Genomic DNA, 8,694 nt, shown 5'->3' with positions numbered 1-8,694 from the left:
GGGCCTCGGTTTAACATCTCAAAGACAGCACCTTTCCGAGACGAGTTCCGAGTAGGCCACTTGCTTTGGGAGTCTCGTGTCTGGCATGTGAACTATGTGGCCTGCCCAGCAGAGCTGATCAAGTGTGGTCAGTGCTTCAATGCTGTGGATGTTGGCCTGGTCGAGGAAGCTAATGTTGGTGCGTCTGTCCTGCCAGGCAATTTGTAGCATCTTGCGGAGGCATCGTTGGTAGTATTTCTCCAATGACTTGAGGTGTCTTCTGGACATGGTGCATGTCTCTGAGCCATACAGGAATGCGGCATTACTGCAGCTCTGTAGACCATGAGCTTGGTGGTGGATTGGAGGGCCTGGTCTTCAATCACTCTTCTTCTCAGGCGACCGAATGCTGCGCTAGAGTAAATAAAGAGATACTGTTTCCATTGGCCGGAGGGTCTGTAACCAGGGAGTATTTGTGAAGTGTGGGAGTGTGAGAGAAATGTACTGTTCCGAGGGGATCAGTACAGAAGGAGAACGATGCAATGTGCAATATTAGCCCATGAAGGGTGCTGTCTCTGTCTTGTCATGAGCCCGGTTAGCTCAGTCGGAAGAGCATCAGACTTTTAATTCGAGGGTTCAAGTTCCTATTCGGGCGTTGCTTTTAAATCAAAATTCTCAGTTCCCTCTTTCAGACAACACCACAAAAGTCGAGCCTTTCATTCATGTGTCTTAAAGATTTGTCACAGTCCAGTTTTTCTTTCAAATCGAGGGTATTTTCCAATGTCACAGCTTTCTCGTGTAAATTGGGTGTTGTCTTCATTGACAAAAGCAACAGCCGACACAGGGAATTGGAACCGAGACCCTCAGAATAAATCCTGATGCTCTATTCCTGGATGTATTCAACATTACACAGCTTTACAGCCTGGTATTCACCCGTTTGTATCATACAATTATTCCTTTACTAGTTTTAGCTAAAGCTAATCATGTTGAGATGAAAGATATTAATTGTTATGTCTTTAGATGCTCTGATAATGACTCCACAAGGCAAAGTTTTGTACTTGAACTGTAGTGACCTGAGTCCTTTATTGATAACGCCAGGGTGAGGATCACACCTGGTGGCCTGCCTTTTATACTCGGCCAGGCACACCTGTACAGGTAAGTTAAAAGTCTCCCACTGCAGTGCCCTCTGGTGGCACACCTTAGTGACCATGCAGCTGTTGTACAAATTTCCCATAGTAGTGCCCTCTGGCGGCACATCATACGTAATAGTTCAAGCAGTAAACATGTAGGATACATGATATTAACAACATTGTTTGATTCCGTTATGTTGTACAACATTTTCTTTACCAATTGGCAGCTTCAGAAAGTTCAGTCTGAAGCCCATGGAATATATTCATATGCTGAACTTCAAAAACTGGGCAAGAAATGCCATTCTTCAAACTGTTCAATCTGTAGATGTGCGAGGTAATGCATTTGGGGAGGGCTAACAACGCAAGGGAATAAACATTAAATGGTAGGACATGGAGAAGTGTAGAGGAACTAAGGGACCTTGGAGTGCATGCCAAAGATCCCCGAAGGTAGCAGGCCAGGTCGATAAGGTGGTTGAGAAGACATCCGGGATACTTGCCTTTATTACACGAGGCATAGAATACAAGAGCAAGGAGGTTATGCTTGAACTATACAAAACACTAGTTAGACCACAGCTAGAGTGCTGCGTGCAGTTCTGATCACCACATTACAGGAAAGATGCGATTGCACTGGAGGGGGTGCAGAGGAGATTTACAAGGATGCTGCCTGGACTGGAGAATTATAGCTATGAGGAAAGATTGGATAGGCTCCGGTTGTTTCCTTTGGAACTGAGGAGGTTGAGAAATAGAGTGGATAGGAAGGACATATTTCCTTTACCAGGGGGGTCAATAAGCAGGGGGCATAGATTTCAAGTAGTTGGTAGAAGGATTATAGGGGAGCTGAGGAAAAATGTCTTCACCCAGAGGGTTGTGGGGGTCTGGAACTCACAGCCTGAAAGGGTGGTAGATATCAACTATCATCACATTTACAAAGAACTTGGATGTGCACTTAAAGCGCTGTAATCGGCAGGGCTATGGACCAAGTGCTGGAAGGTGGGATTAGGCTGGGTAGCTCTTTCTCAACCGACACGGACACACTGGGCCAAATGGCCTGCTTCTGTATTGTAATTTTTCTATGATTCTATGATTCAACCCCACGGCCAATATTTGTATCATCTACAAACATCTTAATAATATCCCCTCGATTTAAAGAAAGAAAGATTGGATTTCTATAGCGCCTTTCACTACCAGCGTCTATCTCAAAGCGCTTTACAGCCAATGAAGAACTTGGACTATAGTCAGTGTTGTAATGTAGGAAATGTGGCAGCTAATGTGAGCACAGCAAGCTCCCACAAACAGCAATGTGATAATGACAGGATAATATGCTTTTGTATGTTGATTGAGGGATAAATATTGGCCAGGACACCGGGGATAATTCCCCTGTTCTTCTTCGAAATAGTGCCATGGGATCTTTTACGTGCACTTGACAGAGCGGACGAGGTCTCGGTTTAACGTCTCATCTGAAACTTGGCACTTTCAACAGAGCAGCGCTCCCTCAGCCCTGCACTGGAGTGTCAGCTGAGATTTGTTTAGGTGAGGAAAGACGGGAGGAGGTTCGAGTGTAGCATAAATGTCGCCTTGGATTAGTTGGGCCGAATGGCCTGTTTCTGTGCCGTATATCCAATGCAATCCTGTGTAATCTATGATTGCATGAAGCTGTGGTTGTTCTCCTTAGTGCTGAGAATGTTGAGAGGAAATTTGATAGAGGCGTTGAAAATTATGAATGGTTGTGATGGAGTAGATCATCATCATCATCATAGGCAGTCCCTCGCAATCGAGGAAAAACGTAGAAACATAGAAAATAGGTGCAGTAGGAGGCCATTCGGCCCTTCAAGCCTGCACCACCATTCAATGAGTTCATGGCTGAACATGCAACTTCAGTACCCCATTCCTGCTTTCTTGCCATACCCCTTTGTCCCCCTAGTAGTAAGGACTACATCTAACTCCTTTTTGAATATATTTATTGAATTGGCCTCAACAACTTTCTGTGGTAGAGAATTCCACAGGTTCACCACTCTCCGGGTGAAGAAGTTTCTCCTCATCTTGATCCGAAATGGCTTACCCCTTATCCTTAGACTGTGACCCCTGGTTCTGGACTTCCCCAACATTGGGAACATTCTTCCTGCATCTAACTTGTCTAAACCCGTCAGAATTTTAAACGTTTCTATTATATCGCCTCTCATTCTTCTGAACTCCAATGAATACAAGCCCAGTTGATCCAGTCTTTCTTGATATGTCAGTCCCGCCATCCCGGGAATCAGTCTGTTGAACCTTCGCTGCACTCCCTCAATAGCAAGAATGTCCTTCCTCAAGTTAGGAGACCAAAACTGTACACAATACTCCAGGTGTGGCCTCACCAAGGCCCTGTACAACTATAGTAACACCTCCCTGCCCCTGTACTCAAATCCCCTCGCTATGAAGGCCAACATGCCATTTGCTTTCTTAACCGCCTGCTGTACCTGCATGTGAATCTTCAATGACTGATGTACCATGACACCCAGGTCTCGTTGCACCTCCCCTTTTCCTCATCTGTCACAATTCAGATAATAGTCTGTCTCTCTGTTTTTACCACCAAAGTGGATAATCTCACATTCATCCACATTATACTTCATCTGCCATGCATTTGCCCACTCACCTAACCTATCCAAGTCACTCTGCAGCCTCATAGCATCCTCCTCGCAGCTCACACTGCCACCCAACTTAGTGTCATCCACAAATTTAATCCCCTTGTCTAAATCATTAATGTACAATGTAAGCAGCTGGGACCCAGCACAGAACCTTGCGGTACCCCACGAGTCAATTCCTGCCATTCTGATATGTACCCATTTACTCCTACTCTTTGCTTCCTGTCTGACAACCAGTTCACAATCCACGTCAGCACACTACCCCCAATCCCATCTGCTTTAACTTTGCACATTAATCTCTTGTGTGGGACCTTGTCCAAAGCCTTCTGAAATTCCAAATATACCACATCAACTGGTTCTTCCTTGTCCACTCTACTTGAGACATCCTCAAAAAATTCCAGAAGATTTGTCAAGCTTGATTTCCCTTTCACAAATCCATGCTGACTTGGACCTATCATGTCACCTCTTTCCAAATGCGCTGATATGACATCCTTAATAATTGATTCCATCATTTTACCCACTACTGATGTCAGGCTGAGCGGTCTATAATTCCCTTTTTCTCTCTCCCTCCTTTTTAAAAAGTGGGATTAAATTGGCTACCCGCCACTCCAGAGGAACTGATCCAGAGTCTATTGAATGTTGGAAAATGACTGTCAATGCATCGGCTATTTCAAAGGCCACCTCCTTAAGTGCTCTGGGATGAATTCCATCAGGCCCTGGGGATTTATCGGCCTTCAATCCCATCAATTTCCCCAACACAATTTCCCAACTAATAAGGATTTCCCTCAGTTCCTCCTTCTTACGAGACCCTCTGACCTCTTTTATATCCAGAAGGTTGTTTGTGTCCTCCTTACTGAATACCGAACCAAAGTACTTGTTCAATTGGTCTGCCATTTCTTTGTTCTCCGTTATGACTTCCCCTGATTCTGACTGCAGGGGTTGTATGTTTGTCTTTACTAACCTTTTTCTCTTTACATATCTATAGAAACTTTTGCAGTCCGTCTTAATGTTCCCTGCAAGCTTCCTCTCGTACTCTAGTTTCCCTGCCCTAATCAAACCCTTTGTCCTCCTCTGCTGAATTCTAACTTTCTCCCAGTTCCCGGGTTCACTGCTATTTCTGGCCAATTTAATGCCACTTCCTTGGCTCTAATACTATCCCTGATTTCCCTTGATAGCCACGGTTGAGCCTCCTTCGTTTTTTATTTTTACGCCAAACAGGGATGTACAATTGTTGTAGTCTATCCATGCGGTCTCTAAATGTCTGCCATTGCCCATCCACAGTCAACCCCTTAAGTATCATTCGCCAATCTATCCGAGCCAATTCACGCCTCATACCTACAAAGTTACCCTTCTTTAAGTTCTGGACCATGGTCTCTGAATTAACTGTTTCATTCTCCATCGTAATGTAGAATTCCACCATATTATGGTTACTCTTACCCAAGGGGACTCGCACAACGAAATTGCTAATTGTGTGAGAGAAGTCTTGCTTCCACTCTAAAAGTGAGTTCTTAGGTAGTTGAACCACACTCTCTGTCATGGGTGGGACAGATAGTTGTTGAAGGAAAGGGTGGGTGGGACAGGTTTGCCGCATGCTCTTTCCGCTGCCTGCACTTGTTTTCTGCATGCTCTCGATGATGAGACTCGAGGTGCTCAGTGCCCTCCCCGATGCACTTCCTCCACTTAGGGCGGTGTTTGGCCAAGGACTCCCAGGTGTCAGTGGAGAAGTCGCACTTTATTAGGGAGGTTTTGAGGGTGTCCTTGTAATGTTTCTGCTGCCCACCTTTGGCTCGTTTACCGTGGACGAGTTCCGAGTAGAGCGCTTGCTTTGGGAGTCTCGTGTCTGGCATGTGAACTATGTGACCTGCCCAGTGGTGCGGATCAAGTGTGGTCAGTGCTTCAATGCTGGGGATGTTGGCCTGGTCGAGGAAGCTAATGTTTGTGCGCCTGTCCTGCCAGGCAATTAGTAGCATCTTGTAGAGGCATCATTGGTGGTATTTCTCCAGCGACTTGAGGTGTCGACTATACATGGTGCATGTCTCTGAGCCATACACGAGTGCGGAATTACTGCAGCCCTGCAGACCATGAGCTTGGTGGTAGATTGGAGGGCCTGGTCTTCAAACACTCTTCCTCTCAGGCGACCGAATGCTGCGCTGGAGTAAATAAAGCCAAACTGTTTCCAGTGGCCGAAGGGTCTGTAACCAGAGAGTATTTGTGAAGTGTGGGTGTGTGAGAGAAATGTACTGTTCAGACGGGATCAGTGCAGAAGGAGAAAGATGTAATGCGCAATATCAGACCTTGAAGGGTGCTGTCTTGTTTTTGCCATGAGCCCGGATAGCTCAGTCGGTAGAGCATCAGACTTTTAATCTGAGGGTCTAGGGTTCAAGTCCCTATTCGGGCGTTACTTTTAAATCAAAATTCTCAGTTTCCTCCTTCAGACAACACCACAAAAGACAAGCCTTTCACGCTGATCTAATTCATGTATCTTAAAGATTTGTCACAGTCCAATTTTTCTTTAAAAATCGAGAGTATTTTCTAATGTCACGGCTTTCTCGTGCAAATTGGGTGTTGTCTTCATTGAGAAAAGCAACGTCCGACACAGGGACTTGAAACTGACACCCTCATAATAAATCCTGATGCTCTGTTACTGGATGTATTCAACATTATACAGGTTTACAACCTGGTATTCATCCGTTTGTATCATACAATTATTCCTTTACCAGTTTTCAGCTACAGCTCTGACAATGACTCCACAAGGCAATGTGTTGTACATGAACTGCAGTGATCTTAGTCCTTTATTCATAACTCCAGAGTGAGGATCACACCTGGTGGCCTGCCATTTATACTCGGCCAGGCACACCTGTACAGGTAAGCTACAAGTCTCCTACTGCAGTGCCCTCTGGTGGCACACCTTAGTGACCATGCAGCTGCTGTACAAATTTCCCATAGTAGTGCCCTCTGGTGGCACATCATACGTAATAGTACAAGCAGTAAACATGTAGGATACATGATATTAACAACATTGTTTTATTCTGTTATATTGGACAACATTTTCTTTACCAATTGGCAGCTTCAGAAAGTTCAGTCTGAAGCCCAGGGAATATATTAATATGCTGAACTTCAAAAACTGGGCAAGAAATGTCATTCTTCAAACTGTTCAATCTGTAGATGTGTGAGGTAATGCATTTGGGGAGGGCTAACAACGCAAGGGAATAAACATTAAATGGTAGGACACTGAGAAGTGTAGACGAACAAAGGGACCTTGGAGTGCATGCCAAAGATCCCTGAAGGTAGCAGGCCAGGTAGATAAGGTGGTTGAGAAGACATACGAGATACTTGCCTTTATTAGACGAGGCATAGAATACAAGAGCAAGGAGGTTATGCTTGAACTATACAAAACACTAGTTAGACCACAGCTAGAGTGCTGCGTGCAGTTCTGATCACCACATTACAGGAAATATGCGATTTCACTGGAGGGGGTGCAGAGGAGATTTACAAGGATGCTGCCTGGACTGGAGAATTATAGCAATGAGGAAAGATTGGATAGGCTCCGGTTGTTTCCTTTGGAACTGAGGAGGTTGAGAAATAGAGTGGATAGGAAGGACATATTTCCTTTACCAGAGGAGTCAATAAGCAGGGGGGCATTGATTTCAAGAAGTTGGTAGAAAGATTATAGGTGAGCTGACGAAAAATGTCTTCACCCAGAGGGTTGTGGGGGTCTGGAACTCACTGCCTGAAAGGGTGGTAGATATCAACTAATGTGGATAAGTAAAATGGATATATGAAAATGTATAAGCCATGGAAAAATAACTAAGAGAATGTCAGATGGCAAATAATACAACATCAGCACAATTAACAGACTGTCTCAAGGTTTTAAGCTACTAATCATGCCAGTAAAAATTGTAACATTTAGAAACAATGCATAAGCTTTAGTAAAAATAGCTACTATAGATGTTGGCTCATGAGTGGACAATGGTAAGGAGGGACCAAAAGGGGATAGGATGAACTAGGATGTCACTCTAATTATATCTTGTTATCTTGTACCAAAAATTATATAACTGTGTGCTTTCGCAATGTAAACTTACTTGTCCGTAGGAAGGGTGTACGCTCTATCAAGAGGGTACTCCTTCTGTCTGATAAGTCTCAGCCGGCCGGTGAAAAATAAGGACTGCTATGTTAAAAGCACAATCGGTGTTCGCGTCAGTGTATTCACTGAAACAGATTGAAGGAAAAGAATCCGGATCAACATTTGGTGTCAGAAGTGGGATCTCAACGGACGACTGCCGAAAACTTGTGAATTAAGAGCCAGACTAGCCTTGGACGAGACGAGAGGAAAGTGGCCACTGGAGTAAGTATACCTTCAATACTGCTCCAGTTTTCCCCGGTTTCAAAAGTCTGAGGAAAGTTTAGCCACTCGCTGGTTCTCAGGTAGTGTCTGAATGAGATCCAGGTCAATCTGACGAATAGTCTCTCAAACTTAGGATAAGTGTTCAAGTCAGGTGTGACGTCGACCTTGTATATCACTTGGCCCGTCTAGGCACTGATTGAATTTAAACTGCGCAGTGACGCGAAAGGATAGGGAAATCTGGGGACTAGAACAAATTAGGTTCAGAAGCAATTAAATTAGGCTCACACGAATTAAATAAGGCTTATGTGGAATTAAGTAAGGTTCATAGGGGATAAGTGTCCAAGTCAGGTATGTCGTCGACCTTGTATATCACTTGGCCCGTCTAGGCACTGATTGGATTCAAATCGCGCGGCAACGCAGAAAGTAGGACTAGATAGGGCAAGATCGCGCGCCGATGTGAGATTGTGAGGTAACGCAAACCGCGGACCGACCGACGCGAACCATGGGCTGACGCGAGATTGCGAGGTAACGCGAACCGCGGGCCGACTGACGCGAGCCACGGGCCGACGCGAGATTGCGAGGTAACGCGAACCGCGGGCACAGCGATGTGAACCGCGGGGTG

General features: G+C 45.0%; 1 non-coding gene across 1 annotated transcript; it reads left to right on the top strand.

Moving 5' to 3' along the window:
• The first annotated feature begins 6,052 nt into the window (after positions 1-6,052).
• On the top strand, positions 6,053-6,125 carry trnak-uuu (transfer RNA lysine (anticodon UUU)). Its single transcript has one exon. It is a non-coding gene; the product is annotated as a tRNA-Lys (tRNA).
• The last annotated feature ends 2,569 nt before the right edge of the window (positions 6,126-8,694 follow it).

The sequence above is a fragment of the Pristiophorus japonicus genome, chromosome 9 (assembly GCF_044704955.1).
Source record: "Pristiophorus japonicus isolate sPriJap1 chromosome 9, sPriJap1.hap1, whole genome shotgun sequence".
In the NCBI taxonomy this organism is placed as follows: Eukaryota; Metazoa; Chordata; class Chondrichthyes; family Pristiophoridae; genus Pristiophorus; species Pristiophorus japonicus.
The sequence above is the reverse complement of the archived record's forward strand: the minus strand, read 5'-3'. Positions and strand labels throughout refer to the sequence as shown.